Here is a 27864-nt window from a genome sequence, read left to right as displayed (position 1 = left end):
GTCCTCAGACGCATACATTTAAAAGAAAGAAAAGAACAGAGAAAAGCAAAAGAAGATAAAAGAAAAGAAAATGGAAACTGAAGGAGAGAAGGGGGCGAAGAGAGAAGGGACAGGGAGGACTGGGAAGGTACAGGAACGTGTGGCCCCCCGCGTGCCCCGTTTTCTAGACATAATGAAGCTAACAAAGTCTTAGCCTTGCTTTCTAAACTCAGAAACTCTAAATGCCCTCTTCTTGTGTTAATATTTTTCTGATTTCAAAAAACCCTACAACCCAAATTAAGAGGCTTAAAGGAATGTGCATTTTCACTTCTTAAAATTCCAAGCTGATCCGTTACTTCGCTTTATAGTGTCTGCATTCGTCTATCTGCACGCAGCTGCTTGGAACCCCAGTGGGCTTGGGGCCCAGCGAAGCTCCTCTCTCTGGCTTTAGGACGAGTTTATGATAACAGCATTTTTGTGCCATTAGTAACTCAGATAATAATTTTCCTTTATTTGGAGCCCTTTGGGAAACCTTTCATAAAATTGCACACAGTGTTTGGAAACTTGAAAATCTCTTTTTGGGTAAACACAAGCATCTTGCAATACTTCCAACCTACATTTTCCTCTCACTGCATCACTTCCCCTTAATAGGGCAAAACATTGGTTATTATACAATATACGGAAAATTGTGACGAACAAGACTTCACATCAACCTGCAGTTGAGGGCTACAATTGCCAAATAGGTTTTTGTCTTTGTGCCTGTGGATAAACTCTTACTCCGGGGACCTCATTAGCTCCGGCTTGGCATAGCTCAAGTGTCTCCAAAAAGCCAAATTGCCTTGTCTTTGGGTCTTCAGAGGCTTCGTGTCCCTCTCCAATATTTGTCTCACCTTCCAATTCCTGCCTTATTCAGCCTTAACGAATCCGCTACCTTTGTGTACACCCACTCTGCCCGCCTGCAGAGGCTGGGGAAATGAAACGGCGGACACATGTATTTCGGTGAAGGGTAGAGGACAGTTGCCGTTCAGCGCCTGGGCAGCTATTCCAGCATGTGCTCTTTCCCGCTAGGTAGACTGTGGATACTTCTAGCTTACGCTCCTTTTATGAAACATGCGTTGCATCTCAAACTCATCCGAATTTGGGGTTCTCTGTACCTTCAAGTCAGACCACTTGAGTGACCCTGCACCCTGGGTCAGAATGGAAACGACTCTTCCTTTCTTGACTGTGTCCCTGAGGCTTACACAGGAGTGCGGCGAAGAGAAGGTTACATTTCCAGATATTTCTAATTCCTCTGCTAAGTATCCAAGGGATTTAACACTTAAAATACATAATTATGTGTAGAGAGTCAGATTGGGGACATTTGGAAAGTGATTACAGCAAAGCCCCGGTTGAGAGTTAAGATGATTTTGGAGTAAGAAGAAAAAACTCCATGGCATGGAATCCTGATGGAGAGTGGGCCTCCCAAGTGCCCCGACTCAGCAGGGCATTCGTGGAAGAGCAACCCAAACAATTGTTCTTATTTGTAACATTTCCTATGAAAACACACCCCGTGCCTCACCGTGCGGTTCTTCATCAGCCCAGCCCCTCGCGAGACATTTGGGGGAATGGAAACCTGTATGTCAGACCTGAGCCACTCAGTTGCATGTGACTGTCATCGGAGCTAAGAAATCAGCAGCCTTTCTCATAAACCGGAGCCGCCACACTGACTAGCCAGTTACATCGTTGCCGCGATTGGTTCGCACATTTTGACGCCACATCCTAACGTGTCACATCCTGAAATGGTCAGAGTAGACATGTAACACGACCGTCCACCTCTTCAAACCTTTGCATCTCTCCCAGGTTGGGAGAGAAGGGGGGGCACTGCTGGATTCTGTGGAAATCCCACCTACTAAGGGAGCTGTTTGGAAATGCCTGGGGGTGAATACGGAGCTGAATGTTGCTGCATCCGTCTGGCCTTTCTGTGTAGTTGTATGTGATGCAGATAGCCTCTGAATTGGAACAGTGACAAGCATGCCATCCTGCCTTTTATCCGGAGTAAACTGGATCATCATATGTTCATTTCTCTCTCACTTGAAAGCCAGACCAAAAGGCCTCGCCTGCTTCCTCAGTAAAGCCGGGGCAGTGGAGGCCTCTGATGCCCCGAGCAGGTGCTGGACACTTCCCCCACGATTTTGCCGCGTATAGTTCTAGTGTCCTCATTTATAGGTTAGAAGCTGAAAGTTAGAGAACAAGGAGCTGATGTTCCTGAAATATTAAGGGATGAATGCAAACGTGAGTTGTGTTTTCCCACCTCTTCACACTGACGAATTTCCACACGGATTAAATGCTACCAGGCCCATCCAGTACAAAATAGTGAGAAGAGGCTCATTCTTAAAGTCAGAAAACCTGGGTCAAATCCTAACTCCAGCAGATTCCAACTAAGTGAACTTGAACACATAGTTGATTTTCCAGGTGCACGTCCTCCGTCACACCTTGCCTCCCACCCACAGAGAGGCCGGTGGCATCTTAAATTTAAAGGTACCCATCCCCACCTTGCTTTCCTTGCAGGTGTTCCTAAGCTGTCTTGTTGCATGTGAAGGCTTCATTCTATACTGTCATCAACAATAAAGAACTCTGACACTATCCGCTCCCCTTCTCTCTTTTACTGAGATATGATTGAATATAGCATTATATTAGTTGGATAGGTACAACATGATAATTTGATTCCCTTATATCTTATCAGTTCAATTAGAACTCCATTTACTCCAGGAACTACATTGTCACCATGGTGTTTTAAATCCTGTTTTGTACATTTTGGAGAATAGACTTATTTTCATCCTACATATCCGATGTGGGATCATTTTGGATATTCCGGTAGTTATCCAAGTTGTCCACGATTAGGGAGAGGCAGTAAAGGGCAAGGGTTAAGCAGAGATTGAAAAAACTTTTGGGGCATGTTGCTTAATATTTGAACCCGAGTATCTGTATTTAATTAGTGGTGGTGATAATCTTGAAATGCCAGTTTGTTTTTAGAGTGGTAGTTTTAGAGAGTAAGTTAGCGGTAACTGATGCTATTATACAATTGTGAGCGTGCTTTTTCCACGTTTAATTGTTCTCTCCCCAGGAACATGAAGATGGACACACATGCCAACTTCATTCCTAACATTTCTATTAAACAGATGAAGGTCCCTTGTACACAAAAACATGGCAGTTCTAATGCTTTTATGCTCTAAAAAATTTGAAAAGATATATGATGTTGGCTTCATTGAACCACCTTGGAACATTCCGGAAATGGCTCTTTCATACAATTCGTAGCTCCCCGTTTCCCCCTTTCCACTCGCTACGTATGCAAGAAAACAGTCTCAGAGTGCTTTCAACTCCATTTGTCTCTCCAAGGCTGCATGGTAAATGCATTATTTGTTCATTCTTTAAAGAAAAATGTTGAATGCTTAGTAAATGCCAGCATTTATGAATGTGTGCTTGGGAGGGAAGGAAAGCAATGGTGTTATTTAATCAGATTTATATGCACCCTTGTGTTCACAGCAGCGTTATTTACTCTAGCTAAGCTCTGGAAACAGCCCAAGTGCCCATCAGTAGATGAGTGGATAAAAAAGCTGTGGCACATTTACACCATGGAATACTACACAGCTATAAAGAAGAAGGATCTCTTATCCTTTGTGGCCGCATGGAGGGACCTGGAGAGTATTATACTAAGTGTAATAAGCCAGTCAGAGAAAGACAAATACCATACATATCTCAGTAATATGTGGAATCTAATGACCAAAATAAAGTGATGAACAAAATGGAACCAGAAGCATGAATACATGGAACAGACTGGATGGTGCCCAAGGGGAGGGGTTGGGGGTGACTGGATGAAGAAGGTGAAGGAAATAGCTAAAGAACATATATGCACACCCCATGGACACGGACAATAATTTGGTAAGGACGAAGGAAGGAGTAGGTGGGGAAGGGGGGAGGGCACAAAGTGGGGGAAGGGAGGGCTCCTGCAATAATGTCAACGTTAGAAAAGTGTTTTAATATACAAATTAAAAAGAAGGCATTCAGATGGCCAATAGACATGAAAAATGCTTAGCCACGAAGCATCAGAGAGTCACAAATTAAAACCACAGTGATATTTCACCTCACAGGGGCCAGAATGGTACCATGAACAAATCCACAAACAACAAGTGCTGGAGAGGAGCTGGAGAAAGGGAATCGTGGTGCATTGTTGGTAGGAATGCAGACTGGTGCAGCCTCTGTGGCATTGTTATTAGCGTTTTCTCAAAAAAGTGAAAATGGAACTGCCTTTTGACCCAGAGATTCAAATTCTGGGAATATATTCTAAGAAACCCAAAACACCAACCAGAAAGAATATATGCACCCCTCTGTTCATAGCAGTGTTACTTACAATAGCCAAGATCTGGAAACAGCCCAAGTGCCCATCGGTAGGTGATGGGATAAAAAAGAGGTGGCACATTTACACCATGGAATACTATGCAGTTGTAAGAAGGAAGAAACTCCTACCTTTTGTGATGGCATGGAGGGACCTGAACATTATGATGTTGAGAGAAATGTGCCAGGCAGAGAAAGACATAAACCATATGAACTCACTCATATGTGGAATCTAATGAACAAAATAAACTGACAAACAAAATAGAGCCAGAGTCATGGATACATGGTACAGGCTGAAAGATGTTAGAGGGGAGGTGAGTGGGGCGGATGGGACAAAAGAAGGTGAAGAGAACAGCCAAAGAATATATATGCACAGCCCATGGACACAGACAATGTGGTGAGCGCCAGAAGCTGTGGAGAGCAGGGTCTTGGTGAAGGGAAGTAAAGGGGGGGGAGGGAATGGGGGACATCTGTAATATATCAACAGTAAACATAAAATATAATTTAAAAAACCAGATGATTCTGGTTGCTCTGTGGAAAACAATGTGTCATGGGGTGGTGAGATGTGGGGGCAAGTGAAATTGTGTTGAGTTAGAAAGGAATCATAATGGTCCCAGAAAGAAATTTTGAGATGTAATTTGAAGAGAGAAGAAACAGGTCATGCTGGTGAATTGCATGTGTAGAGGAGAGAGGGAAAGATGAAGACCTCCTGGTTTCTGGCAAGAACACCAGAACATGAGTAGGTCTGTGGGTTAAATCATGAGTTTAGAAATATGTTTGAATCTTATATAAGATATATAAATGGATGTGTCCCGTAGGCAACTGAATATATGAGCCTTGATCCTAAAGAATTCTGGAAGAGATAAGTACTGGAGACTCTAATGATATGTAACCTAGTTTCTGACAGCATCTGGGATAGAGTATGGATTAGGAAAAGAGTGGGTTCCAGGATTGCGCCCAGATGGTCCTCAGCTAAGGTAAAGCAGAGGAGGGCCGGGCAGGAACGTGTGACTCAGACCCTGTGGTGAGGCTGCAGGAGAAGCAGGAGACTGTGCTGCAAAGCCAAGAAAGAGATGAGTGTATTTCAAGAATGGCAAAGCGGCCAGTTATACTGAAGGCTGTTTTGAGGCTGAGAAAGATGCTTGCAACGTGTCCATTGTTTTTGGCAACATGGGTGCTGCTGGTGACCACTGCAAGAGAAGATTTAGTGGAGAGGTTGGGGCAGAGGCCAGGTTGGAGGGACCTGAATTGCGTAATGGAAAGTGAAGAGGTGGAGGAAGTGTTTGTTGACATCTCTTTGAGGAGTTTGGCTAAGAGGGACAGCAGAGAAATGTGGTGGGTGGAGGGCATATGAGCTAAAGGAAGTTGTTTTGCTTCAAAAAAGTGATACCGTGATACATAGGGCAGCATTTATAGACTGAAGTTTGTGAACCACTAGTGGCCTTAAAGTAATTTTGGGTTGCAATTACCGTTTAAAAAATAAGCTTGACTAAAACAGAATATAGAGTACACATCTTGTACAGTAAAGGTCAGAATTTTATTTTATGCAATATATTACTATGAGATATTTATTAATAGTGACATATTTACACGCGGATATATTGGATTATAATATAAAACATTTTCCTTAATGTGGATCACAGCTTAAAAAGTTTGGAAGCTGCCGCACTGGGAAATATTTGCATGGTGACAGGGATCATCTAAGTAGAGAGAAGGGACTGTGGTACAGGAAAAGGGGAGAACCAAAGGGGCAAGGTTCTTGCACAGGAATGGGGAACTCGTCACTCAATTCTTTGATCTTTTCTCAGCCATATGGCCTCCAGCGGTAGTCATCATTCCCCCTGAGCATAAGTAACAAGTCCCATACTCTTGCAGGTATGTATCCTAGGGTTTAAAGGACTGTCCTTTTGTCAACAGTAATGGCCTGTCATAGGCACTGTGTTAGGGACTTGTTCCCTCCAAATTCATAGATTGAGGTGCTATAACCCCCGGGACTTCAGAATGTTACTGAATTTGGAGCTGGAATTTCTAAAGAAGTAATAAAGTTAAAATTAGGTAACTGGGATGGGCCCTTCTCCAATATGACTTACGGATTTAAAAGACGAGAAAATGTGGACACGGACACACACAGCGGGAAGACCATGTGAAGATGCAGAGGAGACGACCATCCATAAGGCAAGGAGAGAGGCCTCAGAAGAAACCGATCCTGCCAACACCTTGACCTTGGACTTCTAGCCTCCAGAATTGCAAGAAGATAATTTTCTGTCGTCTGAGCCCCCCAGCCCGTGGTGTTTTGTTATGGCAGCTGTAGCAGACTAATGTGCCTGCCGGCTCATTAGGTGTCTTCTGACGGTTTCTACACTCCGAGGGCTGGAGGAATGGGGTCACAAACGCTGGTTACAGATGTGAAACTGAGCTGTAGAGATAAGAAATCACTTACCCAAGGTCAAGGATTAAAATAGGTGGTAAGTGGTAGGTGACATTGTGTAAATCCTTGCCCAGTGTTTTATCCATGACAAGAGCTCTGTAACAGGCCTTTGGAGTCTGCTCTGCCTCTACTAGTAGATATGATGATTTGCTGGTCCATTTATTAGGATCAAACGCTACACTTTTCTGCAAATATAGATTCTGACATTTTATGGAATAAGATTAAACATTTAAAAACTTCAGAAAGTCCAAAGATGACATATATTAACATTTAAAAATTGTCACTTTTATGTAGCCCATGAAATTATACAGCCCAATGAACACTTGAAAGTTTTAGCCTCTTAATGAGACATGATAAAACTCGACCAGCCCATGGAAACGAAGGTGGCTGATTTTTTTAAACCTTCTAAATGAGCTGTGACATTTCTTAGAACAAGCACGAGGGACTCTCTGTGTCAGTCTGCTGTTACTCTGGTTACCTGCCACAAACACTCGCGTGGTCCCAGCCTCAGTCAGGCTGCTCTCCATCTCAGTACATTTACCGGGGTCCCCTTTTCCCTTTGGAGAGCGAGTGATGCCTCCATGTACTGCATCCGCGTGTACGCCCCCCCGGGGAAAGATGCGAGAGTCTTTCCAGGGCGCGCCTGCAGATGGCAGCGCTGGGCAGCAAGGGGGTGCGCCCAGCTGCGCACCGCTGCGCGCCTCAGTGACTCCTGCCTGCCCTGCGCCTCACCTGTTTCCCCACCACCTGCAGTCAGATGCACGGATTGCTGACAGTCGAATAAGCGCCTTATGATAGCTGATCATCGTAACATTATTACTGATTGACCACTTTTATATGTTTATCGGCCGTTTATGTTTCTTCTTATTTCAGCTGTCTGTCCATATAATTTGTCCTTTCCTTACAAATCAGTCTGTTCCTTTTGTAGATTGTGTAATATTCCTTTTGTTGGTTGTGTGGGTTGCAAACGTCTTTTTCTCAGTAGTAAGGTGTGTTTTTTTGTTTTCTTTTACTTTGCTTATGAATGGTTTTATCTTGTAAAAGCTTTCAGTATCAGTGTGTTCTGATATGTTTATTTTTTCTTTTATAGCTTTTCCTTTTTTATTTCGCTATCTTGATATCAGCAATATATATTCTGTATGTTATACTCCTAAAATGTAGATATTTATTTATCTGATTTAAGTTATTAAGCCAACAGAAATTTCTTGGGTTTGCTTGTTTTTGTTTTATTATTTGGAGAGAAGTAGAGATCTGATTGTTTTTCCTTTCTCCATATAGATAGACAGTTATTCCTGCACCATTCATTGAATAGTCTATCTTTGCTCAGAAATTTGTAGCCTATTACATTTGAAGTTCTTACAGGTACATGAATTTATTTTATAGATATTTATCCTGTTACTTTGCCTTATTTGTCTGTCCTTTCAGCCATGCACTGTTTAATCTCTGTAGCTTTATAGCAATATTTGATATCAGTCAAACTATGTCACCTCTTCTTTTACTTCAAAATTGCTTTGATGGATATTGACTTATAACTCATCCATATATATTTTAGTATGGAGTTTTCCATTGCAGAAAACACTGATAAGATTTTGATTGGAATTGCTTTGATTTTATGGGTTAATGTATAACCTCTAGGGATTTCAAGTATATGAACATGATCTATTTCTTATTTGTTTTCTGTAATGACATTCAAAAAATTGTATTAATTTACTCTAAAGTCTTACCCATGTTTGTTATATTTAGTGTTGTTATTTGTGCTTTTATAAATGTAACTCTTTAAAATAAGACTTTCTAATAATTTGTTGCTGACATAAAGACATAATTGTTTTCAGATATTGACTTTGTATCCAGCAAACTTGCTGAAAAGCCTTATTAGTTATGATGATTGATTTATTGATTTTCTTGAGTTTTCTATGTGGACGGTCTGTGAATCAATGGTATTTTGTTTTATTTTTTTAATCCTTGCCCTTTGATATTTTTTGTACTATTTTACTCTGGTAAACATTTTAATGTAATGAGTGATAGAAGTAGTGAAAGCAGGACGGTAACCTCATGGACCTGCTCACCAAACAATGTCAGCCTGTATGCTTCACCTCTTCACCTGTTGGCATCTTGAATGGCATTTGTTACTCACAACCAGAACCTTAAAAACTGCAGAACTCTAAGCGTTTTCCTAATGAATTGCAAAAGAAATATCTAACCGACTCTGTCTTTCTAGAGTGCTCAGTTATGGGCACTCTATTATTTAGTAATTATTAATTCTGTAATTCTTTATTTTATTCAACAGGTATTTACTGATTGTCCACCACTGTCCAGGTACCATAGTGGTTCTAGGGGATTCCAGGATGAATAAACTAACCTATCCCTGTCCTCAGGGAGCTTCTGAATTAACAGGAGAGATGGGCTTTACGCAGAAAATCACACTGTGGTTGTTGCCTTACAGTCACTGGCTTTGTGAAGCGCAAGTGTAACATCCTGTCAGGACACTTAGGAACCCAGAAGGGGATGGTGTTAACATATAGTCTGGAAGGTCAGAAAAAGACATTGAACTTGACTTTTAGACAGAAAAAATGAGACACTAAGCAGACAAAGTGCTCCAAAGAGAATGATAGATGTAAACAAAGTTGTTCAATGAGTAGCTATTTGCTATGAATTTTAGATAAGCATACAAATGCAAAAATATAAAACTCATTGAGGGAAACAAATGTCTATTGAACACCCCATCTGGAAGAGAATGTGTGTATCACTGAATTTTTACCTGTTTAATGAGGAAAACAGCCTAAGGAAGGTGAGGGCCATGACATCTGGCACAGAGCCACTCAGGGTGATGACTACCATGTACTTGCCTCATCCACAGACCTGTAGCCCAGTGGTCTCATTGTCTTTGCTGTAGCTCCATCTCTGGTTGTCTCTTTATTTTGTTTTTTTGTTTGTTTATTTGACTATTGTTAAAAATATTAAAAATGTCCCCTTTTTACCCCCATTGATCCCCTCCACCGTGCATCCACCCCACCCCTAGGCCTTCCCTAGATCAGTGTCTGTGTCCATGGGTTATGCTTATAAACATGTAAGTTCTTGGATTAATCTCTTCATGCCTTCTCTCCCCTCCCCACCTTCCCTCTGAGATCCTTCAGTCTGTTTCATGCTTCTGCATCTCTGGATCCATTTTGTTCATCAGTTTATTTTGTTCATTATATTCCACATATAAGTGAGATCATGTGGTGTTTATCTTTCTCTGACTTATCTCTCTTAGCATAATACTTTCTAGTTCCCTCCATGCTGTGCCAAAGGATAAAAGATCCTTCTTCTTTACAGCTGTGTAGTATTCCATGGTGTGAATGTCCCACAGCTTTTCTATCCACTCATCCACTGATGGGAACTTGGGCTGTTTCCAGACCTTAGCTATTGTAAACTGTGCTGCTATGAACATAGGGGTGCAGAAGTTCTTTGTGATTGGTGTTTCAGGTTTCTTAGGATATATTCCTAGAAGTGGGATAACTGGGTCAAATGGCAGCTCAATTTTTAATTTTTTAAGGAAACTCCATCCTGCTTTCCATAGTGGCTGCACCCAGTCTGCATTCCCACCAGCAGTGTACCAGGGTTCCCCTTTCTCTACACCCTTGCCTGCACTTGTAGTTTGTTGACTTGTTGATGGAGCCATTCTGACAAGTGTGAAGTGATACCTCATTGTGGTTTTAATTTGCATCTCTCTGATGATTAGCGATGTTGAGCATTTTTTCCTATGTCTCTTAGGCATCTCTAAGTCCTCTTTGGAGAAGTGTCTATTTACGTCCTGTGCCTAGTTTTAATTGGATTATTTTTCTTCCTTTTGTTAAGTTGTATGAGTTTCTTATGTATTTTGGATATTAACCCTTTTTCAGATGTATCCTTGGCAATTATGCTCTCCCATACAGTGGGCTCCCTTTTCGTTTTGTTGATGGTTTCTTTTGGTTTGCAGAAGCTTTTTATTTTGGTGCAGTCCCATTTGTTTATTTTCTCCTTCATTTCTCTTGCCCTAGGAGATATATCAGCAAACATATTGCTATGAGATTTTGTTGCCTAGGTTTTCCTCTAAGATTTTTATGGTTTCATGTCTTACATTTAAGTCTTTTATCCATTTTGAATTTACTTTTGTGTATGGTGTAAAGTGGTGGTCAATTTTCATTTTTTTTGCATGTACCTGTCCAATTTTCCCAGCACCATTTATTGAAGAGACTGTCTTTCCTCCATTGTATGTTCTTGCCTCCTTTGTCAAATATTAATTGACTGTAATGATGTAGGTTAATTTCTGGGTTCTCTCTTCTGCTCTACTGATCTATATATCTGTTCTTGTTCCAGTACCAGGCTGTTTTGATTACAGTGGCTTTGTAGTATAACTTGATATCTGGTATTGTGATCCCTCCAACTTTGTTCTTCTTTTTCAGGATTGCCATGGCTGTTTGGGGTGGTTTTTGGTTCCATATGAATTTTTGAAGTGTTTGTTCTACATCTGTGAAATATGCAATTGGTATTTTAATAGGTAATGCATTGAATTTATAGATTGCTTTGAGTAATATGGACATCTTAATGATGTTAATTCTTCCAATCCATGAACATGGCATATTTTTCCATTTGTTTATAGCTTCTTCTATTTCTTTTTTCAGTGTCCTGTAGTTTTCCGAGTACAGGTCTTTTACATCTTTGGTTAAGTTTATTCCTAAGTATCTTATATTTTTGGGTGCAACGGTAAATGGGGTTGTTTTTATAGTTTCTCTTTTTGAGAGTTCATTATTGGTGTATAAAAATGCCATCGATTTCTGGGTGTTAATTTTGTATCCTGCTGCCTTGCTGAATTCATTTATTAAATCTAGTAGTTTCTTGGTGGAGTCTTTAGGATTCTCTGTGTGCAATATCATGTCATCTGCAAATCATGACAGTTTTGTTTCCTCCTTTCCAATTTGGATGCCTTTTATGTTTTCTTCCTGTCTGATTGCTGTGGCTAGGACTTATAGTACTATGTTGAATAACAGTGGTGAAAGTGGACACCCTTGTCTTGTTCCTGTTCTTAGGGGAAATGGTTTTAGTTTTTGCCCATTGAGTATGATGTTGGCTGTAGGTTTACCATATATGGCCTTTATTATCTTGAGGTATGATCCTTCTATTCCCACTTTGCTGAGAGTTTGTATCAAAAATGGGTGTTGGATTTTATCGAATGCTTTTTCTGCATCTATTGATATGATCATGTGATTTTTTTCTTTCAATTTGTTTATGTGATGTGTCACATTTATTGATTTGTGAATATTGTACCAGCCTTGCATCCCTAGAATAAATCGCACTTGGTCATGGTGTATGATCTTTTTAATATATTGCTGGGATCTGATTTGCTAATATTTTGTTGAGGATTTTAACATCTATGTTCATCAGGGATATTGACCTGTAATTCTCTTTCTTTGCAGTGTCTTTATCTGGTTTTGGAATTAGGCTAATGCTGGCCTCGTAAAAAGAGTTTGGGGAGTGTTCCTTCCTCTTGGATTTTTTGAAATAGTTTGAGGAGTATAGGTGTTAATTCTTCTTTGAAAGTTTGATAAAACTCCCCTGTGAAGCCATCCGGGCCAGGGCTTTTGTGTGCTGGGAGCCCTTTGATTACTGCTTCAACTTCATCAGCCGTTATTGGCCTATTCAGGTTTTCTGACTCTTCCCGATTGAGTTTTGGAAGGTTGTATTCTTCTAGGAATTTGTCCGTTTTATCCAGGTTGTCCAGCTTGGTAGCATATAGTTGTTCATAGTATTTTCTTACAATCCTTTGTATTTCTGTTGGGCTAGTTGTTATTTTACCTCTTTCATTTCTGATTTTGTTTATTTGGGTCCTTTCTCTTTGTTTCTTGATGAGTCTGGCTAAAGGTTCATCAATCTTGTTTATCTTTTCAAAGAACCAGCTCTTGGTTTCATTGATCTTCTGTATTGTTTTTTTAAGTCTCCATGTCATTTATTTCTGCTCTGAACTTTATTATTTCCTTCCTTCTGCTTACTTGGGCTTTTCTTGTTCACTTTCTAAGTTTTTAAGTTGTAGAGTTAGAGAGTCTACTAGAAGTTTTTCTTGTTTTTCGAGGTAGGCTTGTAGTGCTATAAACTTCCCTCTCAGGACTACTTTCATTGTGTCCCGTAGATTTGGAGTTGTGTGTTCTTTTCATTTATTTCCAGGAAGTTTTTTATTTCTTTCTTGATCTCTTTGGTAAACCATTCATTGTTTAAAAACATGCTTTTTAGTCTTGATGTGTTTGAATTTTTTTAGTGTTTTTATTGTAGTTGATTTCTAATTTCATGCCATTGTGTTCTGAGAAGATGCCAGATACGATTTCAGTCTTCTTAAACTTGTAGAGACTTGCTTTGTGTCCTAACATGTGGTCTATCTTTGAAAATGTCCCATGTGCACTATAGAAGAATGTATATTCTGCAGCTTTGGGGTAGAATATTCTGTAAATGTCAATTAAATCCATATGATTTAGTGTTTCATTTTGCGTCATTGTTTCCTTGTTGATTTTTTATCTGGAAGACTACCCAGTGAAGTCAGTGGGATGTTAAAATACCCTACTATGACAGTATTCCTGTCGATCTCTCCCTTAAAGTCCTCTAGAAGTTTTTTTTAAAGTAAATTTAGGTGCTCCTATATTGGGTGCATATATGTTTATCAGGGTTATATCCTGTTGTTGGATTGATCCCTTTAGTATTATGTAATGACCTTTCTTGTCTCTTGTTATGGCCTTCATTTTGAGGTCTAGTTTGTCCTATATAAGTATTGCTATCCCAGCTTATTTTTCATTTCCATTTGCATGGAAATTTTTTTCCATCCCTTCACTCTCATCCTTTGTGCGTCTTTTGTTCTGAGGTAGGCCTCTTATAGACAGCATATATTTGGGTCATGTTTTCTTATCCATTCAACCACTCTACAACTTTTTATTTGGACATTTAATCTTCTTACATTTAAGGTCATTATTGAAAGATACTTATCTACTGCCATTTTATTTCTTCATGCCTATGTTTCTCATTCTCTCTATTTCTGCTTCTAATTACAGTAGTCCTTTTAACATTTCCTGTAATGCTGGTTTTGTAGTGATAAGTCCTTCAGCTTTTTTTTTTTTTTTGTCTGGGAAGCTCTTTATTTCACCATCTATCTTGATTGATAATCTTGCTGGATAGAGTAGTCTTGGTTTCAGATCCTTGTTTTGCATTACCTTGAATAATCCATGCATTCCCTTCTAGCCTTTAGAGTTTCTGATGAGAAGTCAGGTAACAGCCTTATGGGGGCTCCTTTGTAGGTAACAGATTGCTTTTCTCTTGCTTCCTTTAAGATTCTCTCTTTGTCTTGAATTCTTGGCATTTTAATTATGATGTGTCTGGGCATGCGCCTCTTTGGATTTTTCTTGCTTGGGATTCTTTGTGCCTCCTGAACTTGTGTGACTTTCCTTGACTAGGTTAGGGAAGTTTCCTGCCATTATTTCATCAAACAGACTCTCTAACCTTTGCTTACTTTCTATCTCCTCTGGCCCTCCAATAATACAAATATTGTTATGTTTCATGTTGTCCCACAGCTCCCTTAGACTTTCCTCCTGTTTTTTAATTGTTTTTTCTTTTTGGATCTCTGATTGAGTAATTTTTTTGTACTCTGTCTTCTAATTCTCTGATCCAATCCTCAGCTTCCTCTAATCTGTTTATTCCTTCCAATGTATTGTTTTTTTCTGCTCTGCCATTCTTCATTTCCTTCATAGTTTCCATATCTTCTTTCATGCTGTTGAGCATCCTTACAATCAGTATTCTGAACTCTATATCTGAGAGATTGTTTATCTCCATTTCATTTAGCTCATTTTCTGGAGACTTCTCTTGTTCTTTCATTTTGGGCTTGTATTTTGGTCTCCCCATTTTGCTGCCTTTTTGGGTTTGTTTCTAAGCATTAGAAAAGTCTCCTAGGACTCTCAGTCTTTTTGGAGGGTCTCTGGTACAGGCCAATGTCAGATGCAGTTTGTGACTGGCCCTGAGTACCCTGTTTGGAACTATCAACAACCTTAGGCTTGAGGTCTCCTCTGCTGGAGCTGAGGGCATTTGGACAGGACCAAGGTGCATACCAACGTCTGCTTTTACAAGGCCCAGGTCTTGAAGTAGCTCAGGCAAAGACTCAAATCACTCTGAGGTCTGCCTCTGCCTGCAGACCGATTAATCTGATTCTCTTAACAAGCCTCAGTCTGTAGAAACTCCTCTGGGCAGGGCAAGAGGCTTTCCAGCAGGGTGGGGCAATTGCTTCCCCCCTCAGGCAAAAGCCGAAAATTTGAGGGCCCAAGAAAGATGTCCCCCACAGTCTAGGGGAATGACTCGGCACAGGAATCCAGGCAGGTGCCTTCTGAGCTCTATCTCCAGAACCCACAACCCTAGATTCTCCTCACACAGCTCCAGTCCACTCTGCCCTCCCTCTGCTATACACGAAACTTTGTGTGTTGGCTCTTTAAGAGGGTGCCTGCATTTCCAGCCATCTCCCACTGGCGGACAGAAACCCTGCTGCTTTTCACAGCCAGATGTTATGTGGGCACCTTTCTCAGGCCTGGTACTCTGGGCTGGGGAGCCCAGCCTGGGGTTTAGGCCCCAGAGTCCTCAGTGGGACCCCCCAGAGCTGAGATACCTGTGGACCTTCAGCTGCTCCCTGTGGGAGCCCAGCCAGCCCTCTTGGGCCTCCACACTTCCTACCAGTCTCTCTGTGGTCTCCACTTTTCCGCTGTGGTTGTGAGGGTGCTCTCCAGCTCATCTTCAGCTGGTTTTCAGGATGGTTTTTCTATGTTTTAGCTGTAAATCCAGATTGGTCCCAGGAGAGTGTCAGTGTAGTTTCCACTCAGTCCGCCGCCTTCTTGGATCTCCTTGTCTCTTTGTTTTGATTTCCATTTTCCCTCTGCAATCATGAAGAATAAAATTTAAATAAAACCCAAAAAGCAGTAATGATTTAAGAAATAATTTCATGGGCACACTAACATCGTCAAGAATAATGCAAGGCAGTGCTGACTGTGGGCATTTTGGCAAGTTCAGGTTGATGCTGGTAACACAGCCTTTCAACCAGTTTTCAGTGTAATGCGCGTGCTTGCCTGGACTGCGCTCTAAAGGTGCAGGGCCCCGGCGAAAGCCCTTTTTGTCAGGCCCGCAAAATGAAATGCAGCAGCCTGTGTTTTTTCTTTTCAGTTTCAAGTATGAAGTTGAGTTTGAAATTTAACTGCAGTTTCCTGAAGATGTGCTGCCCCTCCGATGCATCAAATATGCATTTTCTCTAAAAGCCATTGTACTAGTTTGCCTTTATTCAGCAGCGATACTTGAATGGAAGGGAGGTATGAAATGTTAATGTCTATTTATTCATGTGAGGGAAGTAACATAGATATTTCTGAGGTGCAAAGTGAGATGTATCGATTCGAAAAACATAAGGAGACTCAGAATGACAAGTCTGCACACGCTGAGGTTCATGATCCCCTGAGGTGCTGTGCCTGCTTTGTGCCCTCCCATTGAGATAGACTAGGTTCTGTCTTCTTTTTATTTCCCTCTAAATCAGACTTAGGGACCTCAGGAAGTCGAGCGTTTTACCAAACATGTGTATTTGGTGTGTGAACAGAGGCCTAGCGCTCTGGAAAGCTCTGCAGGCAGGGAGCTTTAGGGTCCTTCTCTGACCTCTCCTCATTCGGATCTTCCTTCACCAAAGCCCCTCTCCCCTCAGGCCTTGGCAGGTGGGCTCGCCCCTTATGTGCATGGCTGGTGCTTGCCACACGCTGAGGGAAGCCTGGCCAAGCTGGACAGTGTGTAGCAGTTCACAGGAAGATGCATAGACTCTTACTGGGGGGATGTGGAAAGGGGAATCCATCTTTCTAGGGGACAGTGATGTTCAGTGATCACGGGGAGTGACCGAGTGCGGGGTCAGACTTCTGGGCCTCATCTAGGCCTCTTTTGAGCATTTGCCTGATGGAGGACCAATGACAACCCATTTAACGGGGAGACCCTGAGACACAGGACAGAGTGGGAGCACAGCAAGAATCTTCATTTTGACCCAGTGGTACCACCACTGATGTGAACCGCACTGTTTTTGGACTTTTTTCATTCATCAACAAGAGAAGGAGAAGCTTGTTTTTTCTCTGCCATGGAGAAGTGCAGACAACAGGGCTCAGCCTTGTGAGACCTGAGCACCACAGGACCTCTGTGAATCATTAACTGAGAGATGATTTCCTGAGGCTCTCATCAGGCACATGGTGAGGGGGTTTCCCATACATTATTACACCTAGTTAATCATCAAGTGATATTACGAGAAGACATGAAGTTACTCAGTTTTACAGGTGAGGAAACTAAGTCTTGGGGCAGTTAAGACACTGGCCAGGGTCATTAGTAGGTGTGGTATGGGGGAGAGGGAATATTTAATCCCGGGAGTCTAATTCAAAATGTATGCTTGTAACCACTGTGCCATGCAGCTTTATGTTTTCAAATTGAATATTTTATTAACATGGTAGTTGTCTTTGTAACATGTGCGCGCGCGCACACACACACACACACACACACACACACACACACACACACACAGAATGATCTGCCGGGGGTTAAAAAATCTATGTGTTCCCAAGGGATACATGAAAAATTAAAAAATAATTGTAGGTTCTTATTATCATAGGCAGTTAGGTCCACACCACTGACAGAGCTATCGCCAGATCTGTCCAAGGGAGCAGTTTGACAGGGAAGAAGAAAAGTCTTGAGAAAAATCCACCGGTGACACAGCAGAGCTCTCAGTATGAGAAAGCTGACAACATGTGGACTTTTTGCTATGAACTTGGTCTTTGCAAAATATGAGGAGTGGCCTGTCAATGGGCAGAAAATAAGTGAAGGTGGTGTGAAGTAGGCTTTTGCAGTCAACTTTCCTCACGATATTGTGCAGGGTTGTCATGAAAGAGCTTAGTCTTTTTCTGGGGCCAGTTTTGGAACTTTTCCCATTGCAGTGGTCTTACCCTCATCTCTTAGGGAAATTGACCCATCTGAGGGTCTCAAGGCAGATGGCTCCTGCCACCCTTACTCGAGCAATGCATACTTGTTTCACAAATGGGGTTGAGTCTTAATTTTTCCTCCGAGAAAGACTTTTTGTCTACGGAGTAAATTAAGGCTGTTGTTTCGACTTCCTCAATACAGGCATGGATATGCAGCCCCGCCTTATAACCTGCATAGATGGTCGATTTGTGCCCTATAATCATTCTCTGACCATCAGGTGTGCATCCGGAATGACAGATGTTGTTAGGATGACACAGTATGAATCCTGGGAGAATCTCTTCTTCAGTTTCTTCCAGTCGGGTTTTGAGGTTTTCACCGGGGGCTACATGTAGCAACAGTCTCTACATCGGCAGAAAGAATTCCAGGAGCTTCCACCTGAGCTTGTTTGGCATCACCGCGAGCTGCTGGCCTTTGCAAATACACCCCGATTCCAGCTCTCCCAGGGCCACAGTGCCTGTAGCCCGTATTTTCCCACAGTTGGGAGCCTGATTGGCCCATCATCTTGACCTGTTGATGTTGGGCAGAGTATCCAGATATGGGATAAATGGTAATCCAGTGTGCTGAGGACAGAAGTCTGATTGCTTTGTGAGGTTTGCTCCAGCCCTGAGCAGGGTCTGAAGCGAGTGTGCGCGTCGGGGTGGAAGCCAGCGCTTTTCGCTCCCTGTTTCTCCTGCTGTCGGATCGCCCGTCTCATGGGTAAGCACGAGTAAGCCTTTCCACTGGCTGCCGCCAGTGTCGCCTGCTCTCTGCCTGTCCTTTTTCAAGTCCAGGTTCAGACTCCCCTTTCCCGGCAGGGACCGTCAGTCCAGGCGAATCAGCCTGAGAAGCTGCCCTCCCATTTGGGACAGCACTCTGGTGGCCGGGGGCATCTGGGATTTCGAAACGCTTCTTTTTGGTTTCAAATAGTCATGACCCACTTCTACTGCTTTACCCCAGTCTCCTTCCTCCTGATTTGTGTCTGAGGCCCAGGACAAGTCCCGGGTTTCTCTGTTTTTTCTTTGGCTTCTCTTTCATATTTCTCAAGTGTCCTTGTGTCAGCCATTGCCGTCGGACGCGTTCTTTGTCCTGCAGGGGATGACTTGCCAGCATCTTCGTGCCCAGTGAATGCCACGCTCACGTGTTCTCTAGGAGCACCTGGTGGCGCAGATGGAGATTGGGGTTTCCGTGTTTCCCCTTTCTCCTCCATCATTTTGGGAAGCTTCTATCTCCCAAGGATCCCCCCACTCTGAGGATTCTGAGTTGTTGGCAGAGGAGTCAGCTGGGGGAGGGGCAGCCAGGCCAGTCCGCAAGGACCCTGGAAACCAGGCCGCGTGGGCGTTGGGCATGAAGGGTTTGGCCTTGACTTTGAGTTGCAGGCTGAAGGCTGCACTGAGGGGTCAGGCTGGGCCTCTGCGCCGCTGTCACGGGGGCCACTGGCTACCACTTGGGCCCAGCCTGGCGGCTTCCATGTCCGCTTCGTCCCAGCAGTCGGGTGCAGAGCTGTCGCAGCCACCACCAGCACTGTCCTGATCTGTGATGGGGTGGGGGGGACAGCATGTGTGGGGTGAACAGAGGTGGGGAAAGGGAGGTCGAGGCCTCTGGAGGGGAAGGAACAGGCTCACTGACCCCGGGAAGCTGCCAGGCAGAAGGCCCCAGGACTATCCACGCAATTCCCCGCGTTGTCTCTGGGCGGCTACAGTCCAGACTCTGCACAATCTGGGGACAGCAGGCAGCTCAGCCGTCCTCCTGTGTACAAGCGGATCTCCTCCCACCCAGCCCTCTGTCACCCAACTTTGAAAGCCCCCTCTCCCTCTTCCAGGCTTAATGGCGGAAATGAATCAAGACGTGGTTGTGAGAGTGCTTCTGCAAATTATGATATGGTTTGAAAATGTAAGTTACTATATTTGCTCCAGATTGTTGATACTTTCTGTTCATGTAGAGGGCGTGGTATTTATGAACATGTATTTAGTTTACGCAGCACCTGCCCTTTGTGGTGCTCATTCATAAAACAGTCCGCTGCTCCTTAGAGCGGTTCCCACCCTGCTGGTGACGGGTCTGCAGTGCCTGCTGCCCCCAGAGGCTGTCCCTAAGCAGGAGAAGTTCCACAAGTGACTTCATCAATGAAACTTGCTTCTTGGTGCCACCGTTTCCCAAGGTGTGACCACAGATGGCCGTTTGTTGGAGCAGATACTTTGGGAGCAGCCCCGCCTGATCCCCACTGGCTGGGGGACTCAGAGGCCTTCATCCCAGGGCTCACCGGCGCCTCGGCTGGCGGGTTGCAGAGCCCAGGAGGTGCTCTGGGAGCAGCTCAGCCTCAAGCCCCTCCCCGGGTGTGGCTGTGGAAGAGCTGTTAGGCCTCCCTGATGAACAGAAACCTGTCAGTTTCAAAGTATAACCCCTTCTTGGGACATCTGACCTTCTTATGTCCTCCAGCTTCCAAAAAGCAGCTAGTGAGCTTGTTCTGTTTGGAGACTGGACCTGTCTTACCTGTGCCAGATGGGTAATAGTAACAGTGCTCCGAACCGGCGGCCCTCACGCAGGGCAAACTGATCTTGAACCCATGAGGTGGACGCCTCCTATGTCCTTCTCAGTGGAGTGGTGTGAGCCTTTTCCTGACCTTGATGGTCCTCAGCATTTTCTTTCTTTACGGGGTCAGAGGTCACACAGTTACAGCCAATGCGAAAATAGATGGCAGGTATTGGCAAGTTTTATTTTCTTTGTTCACTTGTGTATGAATTTTTAATATAAATTCAGAGAATTTAAGTATTAATGCTAGTCAAAATGTTTCAGTGAACCACTTTCAGAAATTTAACTTTGTAAGTTATATATATATTTTTTCCCTGTGCAAGGTCAGATTTTGGACTTTTTTAAACAAGACTTTTTTTTATTATTATTGACAGTAACAGTATTTCTAGACTTTTTGAATTCTCAGTTTCTCTAATATTCTTATTTATACTACATGTAATTACATGTTTTGAATGTTATGTATGTTTATATAAATTTGATATTAAAATATATCGAATTCCCTATGCCCCTAAAAAGAATAAGAAAAATACTATTTTTTTCTTGCTTATGATCTCAAACAGATGAAAAGTTATATAAATAAACCATATTCACCTTAATAGCATGTGTTGGTGATGTTCAGAGATGCCTCAGCAATGATCCTTAGGCATTTACATTCCTAACACTGTTCCCTTTGTTGGAGAGAAGGGGGAGAGCAGAAGATCACTAGGGCGGGTAAAGGACATTAGTTCTTTAGGAGTTTAGAGAAGAAGGGCAATCCTTTGCGGCTTGGTAATTCTTAGAGCTACTTGATATATAGCCCGGGCAGCTCCTCTGTGATGGGCTCAGGGACATTTGCTTTGTACTCTTTTGTCCATGTGAACCCCACAGCATCCATCCCTCTGCTAAAGGTATTGGGATACCTCTTTAACAACAAAAACACTGAGGCCAAACAAGTTAAGGGACATGCCCAAGGTAGGATCAGGTCTCACTGAACTAGGCAGAGCTAGGGTTGGTTGGTTTGTTTGTTTTAAATATATCTTTATTGACTTCAGAGAGAGGAAGGGAGAGGGAGAGAGAGAGAGAGAGAAACATCAGTGATGAGAGAGAGTCATTGATTGGCTGCCTCCTGCACGCCTCCCACTGGGGATCGCGCCCACAACCCTGACATGTGCCCTGACTGGGAATCCAACCTCTATCTCCTGGATCCTAGGTCGATGCTCAACTGCTGAGCCACGCCCGGCCAGGCTGTTTGTTTTTTAAATTGAGACATAATTGACATATAACATTATATTACAACATAAGGATTTGATGCTTGGATATATTGACAAATGATAACCAAAATAACATCCTCACCTCACATAGTTACAGTTTTTTTTCTTATTATGAGAACTTTTAAGATCTGTTCTCTTAGCAACTTTCAAATATACAGTGCAGTATTATTAATTACAGCCACCGTGCCATACGTCATATCTCCATGACGTTTATTTTATAACTGGAAGTTTGCACCTTTTGACTAACTTCACCCATCTTTCCCACCTCAACTCCCCATCAACTGTCAGTCTGTTGTCTGTATCTACAAATTAGGTTTTGGAGTTTTTTTGGATTCTACATTTAAGTGAGATTATATGGTAATTTATTTTTCTCTGTATGACTTATTTCACTTAGCGTAATACTCTTAAGGTCCATTCACGTTGATACAAATGGCAAGATTTCATTTTTTATGTCTGGATAGTATTCCATTAAATATAGAATGTCCCCCCAAATGTATACACACACTTTGAATAATTATAAAGGCAGTGCTTATTAAAATACATTGAATTTTCAAAATTGAGCTGTTAACTTTGTTTACATTTTTGGGAATATATGTGTGTGTGTGTGTGTTTGTGTGTCTGTGTGTATGTATCTCACATTTTCTGTACCCATTCATCTATCAATAGACAGGTTGTTTCCATGTCTTGTAGATAATGCTGTAGTGAACATGGAGATGCACATATATTTTTTTGTTACTGTTTTTATTTCCTTTGGATAAATAACCAGAAATGGAATTGCTAGATCACATGGCAATTCTATTTTTATTTTCAATTTTTGAGGAAACTTTATACTGTTTTCATAGTGGCTGCACCAGTTTATATTCCCACCAACAAATTTGCAAGACTTTTTTTCCCTCCACATCTTGCTAAAACTTATTTCTTGTTGTTTTGATAAAAGCCTTACTAACAGGTGTGAAGGAATATCTCATTGTGGTTTTGAATTGCATTTCCCTGATGATTAGTGATGTTGAGGATCTTTCTATGTACCTGTCAGCCATCTGTAATGTTTTCTTTGGAAAACTGTGTAGTCAGATCTTCTGCCTATTTTTTAATCAGATTGTTTGTTTCTTTGCTGTTGAATTGTATGAACTCCTTATATTTTTTGGATATTAAACCCTTATCAAATATGGGATTTAGAAAGATTTTCCCTCATTTGGTAGGTTGCCCTTTCATTTTGTTGGTGGTTTACTTTGCTGTACAGAAGCTTTAGGCTTACTTTGCTGTACAGAAGCTTTGGTTTGATGTAGCCCCACTTATTTATTTTTTCTTTTGCCTTTGATTTTGCTGTGAGATCCAAAAAAATCATTGTCAAGACCAACGTCTAGAAACTTACCATGTTTTCTTCTAGGAATTTTGAGGTTTCATATTTTACATTCAAGTCTTTAATCCCTTTTGAGTTAATTTGTGTGTAAAATAGGGGTCCAGTTTCATTTTTTTGCATGAGGCTGTCTAGTTTTCACATCACTACTCATTGAAGAAACTGTACTTTTCCCATTGCATATTCTTCATAGCTGGGTTTTTTGTTTTGTTTTGTTTTTTAACATCTCTGTTCTCTCTGCAATTGAAAGTGCCTCCTTAAAAGAAACAAAGCATGATAGAATAGCTAGACATAATAACAGTGTTTATTGAGCTCCCATGGGCCAGGCATCATTCTAAGTAACTTTTCATGAATTATCTCACATAATCCTCACATAAATCGTATGCACCACAAAGAATTATTTGCTTTGCCTAGGACCACAATGCAAGCAAGAACGATCTGGATTGAAAAATTGGCCTAGTGCTGGGGATGAGACATGACCGTTTGGATGTTGCTGATCTATACAACCTGACAGAAGTAGCATGAAGGTTGCAAGTTTAGGCAGGGAGGAGACCCTCCTCCTCCAGGGCAGAAGGGGAACTTTGGACCAAAGGCCCTGCAGTGTGAAACCTGAGATTTATGAAGAGGGGCTTAGAAATAGCATGTCAGAGGGAGAAGAGAGGGAGAAACTGGAGAGACCCTAGAAAGTTGAATACTCAGACTGGTCGGTGAGGAGCAGAGATAAAAAATAGGAGAGAAAGGGGCAGTATGAGTTCCATGTAAATGAAGAGAATGGATTCTCCTGCACGCTTTTGGGATCTCTAATCCATAAATAGGAAATGTAGGAATCAGTCTATTTTTCTAAGTCAAGTATATTTCTTTTCTGTTTTTTTGTTTTTTTTTTAATATATCTTTATTGATTTTAGAGAGAGGAAAGGAGAGGGAGAGAAAGAGATAGAAACATCAATGATGAGAGAGTCATTGATCGGCTGCCTCCTGTACACCCCCAACTGGGGATTGAGCCGGCAGCCTGGGCATGTGCCCTGACCGGGAATCGAACCCCGATCACCTGGATCGTAGGTTGATGCTCAACCCCTGAGCCACGCCCGGCCGGGCTAAGTCAAGTATATTTCTCAGTATGGTGTCAGAAGTTTCTCTCTCTTCGAGTCTGCATTTGAACAATCATATGGCTTGAGACACTTACTTCCAGGTGGGGACAGTAATGCTGTAGTTAGCATTACCTTAAAATATGAGAAAAGAAAATGTAAAATTTTTCACTTGGATTCTGAGAAAAAGAGAGTATGACAGTTGATTAATGTATCACCAGATTAATCTGTCACAAGATTTTGAAGGCAGTGCTTTGAAACATGTCATTTCTTGTAACAGCCTTCTATAGTTCTCCTCAGGAAAGATCTTGGTGAATTGATTATTGATAGTTCAATATAGATTTGAGAGTAATACTGTGTGAAAATAAATCCTGGGAACAAATCCTATCTTCACCGTTCCCCAGCTATATGACACTGAGTAAATAATGGAATTTTTCTGAACCTCAGGTTTTTATCTGTGAGTTTAACGTAGAGTGTAAGAAGGGGGAAGCCAGGCTAAGTGAGTTAAGGCCAGAGAAACAAAGGCAGTTGCCTTATTTCAAAGTTTTTCTCAAAATGTAGGCACAGAACAAATCTTAATTTTTAAGTAGGAAATCACATAATCAAATTTATGCTTCAAGAAAGATGAATGGAAAATGTTAAGGACACTTCTACAGTTTAAAAAATATTTAACATGTTTTTTTTCTGTAGTTATTTGCCAGTCATATATGTGATGAACTATTTGTTCACATATTTTTTCTTTTATTATGGTAAAATATACATGATATGAAATTTACCATCTTGATCATTTTACGGGTACAGTTTAGTGGTCCAGTTGTTCCACATCCTTGTGAACACTTGTTATTTTTTTTTATGCTTTTGATGGTAGCTGTTCTAATGGGTGTGAGAGACACTTTTATGTTTTCAAATGAAAGATAATGAAGGTCAAAGGTGAGGCATAATCATGGAAAATAAATGGTGGGGAACTCAGGTGGGAGACTTTTGGAGATTACAAGCAATTGAATTTGTTGACTGAATAGTCTCATATTAGAGGATAATTATATGTTCAACTTTGACATTTTGGCAGACCTCCAAGTTTGACAAAAATGATATCATTAGAATCAGGTAGGACATAAAAAGTGAAGAGCAGGATTTCTTGATGGTAGCTTTAATGTTCATTAATTTACTGATATTTATACAGATTTTCAAAGGAAGAAATTTGCATTGGAGTGCAAATATAAACTTAAAAAATTTCAGGTTTGCAGAAAAAGTTACACCTCTTGGAAATGTATAAGTTGTAATGATATGTTTTACTGTAAGTATCACTTAGTGCAGCATAAGATGTTTCTTGCAATTACTTTAACAAAAATAGTAATATATTTTGCAATGTACAAGTCTCTTTCATATAAACCATCTTTTATCTTTCAAAAATTTCACCATTCTTTTATTTATTGATATCCATCAAATACCTTTGAGTACCCACTGGATGTCAGGAACTGTCCTGGGCTCTGGAGACATACCCTGCTCTCACAGAGCCTGCATTCTAGGAATGGGCTCCAGAGTTTTGGTATCGATAATAGGAATTCTTGACTTGGGTCTGGGAAGGATTTGGGGATAGGGAGGTTTCTATGATCCCAGTAAAATTTCCAAGAAGAGATTTTTTATCAGATCTTCAAACACAGCTATTATCCTAAACTGGTTAACACCCATGGTCTTCAAGAAACTGAGCCTCACAGAGGTTAACTGACCTGTTCAGGATTCCAAGAATCAGGTGCCCCTCTGTGTCTCTGACCATTGGTTTAGCCATGCTGCCTCTCAGTATTAATGGCATCATTGTGCTCTAAAGACTGATCCATTCTCCTAAGACTTTATAGATCATTTATCATTCATATTGGAAGTGTGACTTTAACACTTAACAAATTCTATAATGTGGTGGACTTCCGTTTCTTACAGCTTTTAAGACACTGACACTTCCAGCTCTGCTGGTGGTAAGGGCAGTGTCCTTGCATCTTTGTGGGAGAGGAACAAGGTGAGGCTCCTGAAGAAATTCCAGTGGCTTTTCTTTGACAATTCTGAGGAAGTAAAACGTGGGCCAGTCCTAGGAAGACTGTTAGCCCTCGATTGCAGGACACAGACCAGTGCCTTCGAAATGGCCTCCTTGACTGACTGCAGTGGGAGCTGTGAGCCCTGTGGTGAGAGAGCCTTTAAGTTGGCACACTGCCACCAGACCTCTGGGCCAGGGCATTTCCAATCAATTTAGAAGTGCAGCAAGTGGAACCTCAGTGCTGATGAGCTCCCACACTGTGGGAAGGGAAGCGAGGCCGCCTGCGACGGAGGGACATGGACACTATTGATTTCTAGATGCTTTTACCACACACTCCGAAACTCTTGGTCTGGGAATTAAGTCAGTTGCCAGAGATGATACCAAAAAGACAGCCTAAATAAGCCTAAACTATTAAAGGCTAAAATGAGATTTTCACCCACAGCTCCAAAATAAACTAATTTTTCCTGGTAAAATCAAGTAGAGAAATTTGCTTACAGGTCATTTCCTATCTTAGCAAGGAACAGAAATTAGGCAGAAATGTTTAAGCAGGAGTTAGCTTTGTAGTTGATAGCATTGGCCTAGCAGAACGTCAGTCAAAATGCACCTGAATAGTCCCACCTTCTAGAACTATTTCTAAAGCGGAATGTAACTTTGTTCACGGATAATAAAGAATCTCTGATTCATTCATTGAATCCTCAGGAGGTTTGCTACTCTGATTACCAAGCATTGAAGCAGTAATTTGTTGTTGAGTCCGGACGACAAGAAGATGATTTTATAGCATCTTGATGGGGTTGTTTACTGAAACTCTAATAAGCTGTTGGGGCCTGTGCGTGGGCGCGTATTTGTGCTTCCTTTGACTTAGGGTTAAGTCTTCGTGATTTGAAGGAATAAGTTTAGATAATGCTTGGACGTAGTGTCATGTGATTCCTAATCTGTGGCTTTTCCCTAAATTCTTGTCTTTTGAGTCTAGTTAGAAATCTGCAGTGTTTACATTGGCTGTTTTTTCAATTGTTTTTTCCGGCTTTAATTTCGTATAGTACTTTCTGAAAGAGAGCATGGACTTCTGAATAGGTATCACTGATGTATTTAGCCACCTGGTAAAAAGTTCTGTGAGCCCCAGTGTGCTGGGCTACTTTCCAGTATTCAGAGTTAGATAAGCAAGTGGCGATCCAGGTTTATCAAGGGGATTGTAATCTGTTTGGGGAGATTGGAGGTCAAGGGCTAATTAACATGAGAAGCTGAATGAAAGTATCCGTAGATTGAGGAGGAGACAGTCCTATCTTGCAGAAGGCACCCGGGAATATAATGGGGGGAAGGCCTGTAGGTTTCAGATAAGCAGATTGAAATTTCAGTACGTCCTCATTGAATCAGCATTATTTCATGCTGAGAGAATATTTTAGTTTTTAAAGTTAACAGCCAGTGAAGGAAAGGCACTGCCCATTTCACAGTACACCCCGGCATTTGTGGTATTTCTTCATTATTGGTGTAGCTTTTTCAAAGAATTTCCTTATGAAGTTTCCTGTCTTTAAGTTGAGAACTAAAGTATTACTGGATGTGACCTTTTGGGGGAGGAAAATCATAAAATCAACTAAGCCTTAGGTCTGCATCACCTAATAGCCGAGCTACCAGCCACTGGCCATTGGGCACTTAAAATTTTCTAACCCACGCTCAGGACACACTGTAAGTACAAAAGCCACGTTGACATTCAAAGACTTGGTACCAAAAAAAAAAAAAGTTGTAAAAGTTCATTTCATTTTTTATATTGAATTCAGGTTGAAATGATAATACTTTTGTATATTGTATTAAGTAAAGTATATTATTAAAATTAATTTCACCTATTC

General features: G+C 41.6%; 1 protein-coding gene and 1 pseudogene across 4 annotated transcripts in view; one reads left to right on the top strand and one right to left on the bottom strand.

The window, feature by feature from the left end:
* Nucleotides 1–27864, top strand: part of NRG3 (neuregulin 3) — a 953370-nt gene that overhangs the window by 116278 nt on the left and 809228 nt on the right. The gene's annotated exons all lie outside the window — the stretch shown is intronic.
* On the bottom strand, nt 17714–18992 carry LOC107523864 (eukaryotic peptide chain release factor GTP-binding subunit ERF3A-like; annotated as a pseudogene).

The sequence above is a fragment of the Miniopterus natalensis genome, chromosome 14, assembly GCF_054644295.1.
Source record: "Miniopterus natalensis isolate mMinNat1 chromosome 14, mMinNat1.hap1, whole genome shotgun sequence".
NCBI lineage: Eukaryota > Metazoa > Chordata > Mammalia > Chiroptera > Miniopteridae > Miniopterus > Miniopterus natalensis.
The sequence above is the reverse complement of the archived record's forward strand: the minus strand, read 5'-3'. Positions and strand labels throughout refer to the sequence as shown.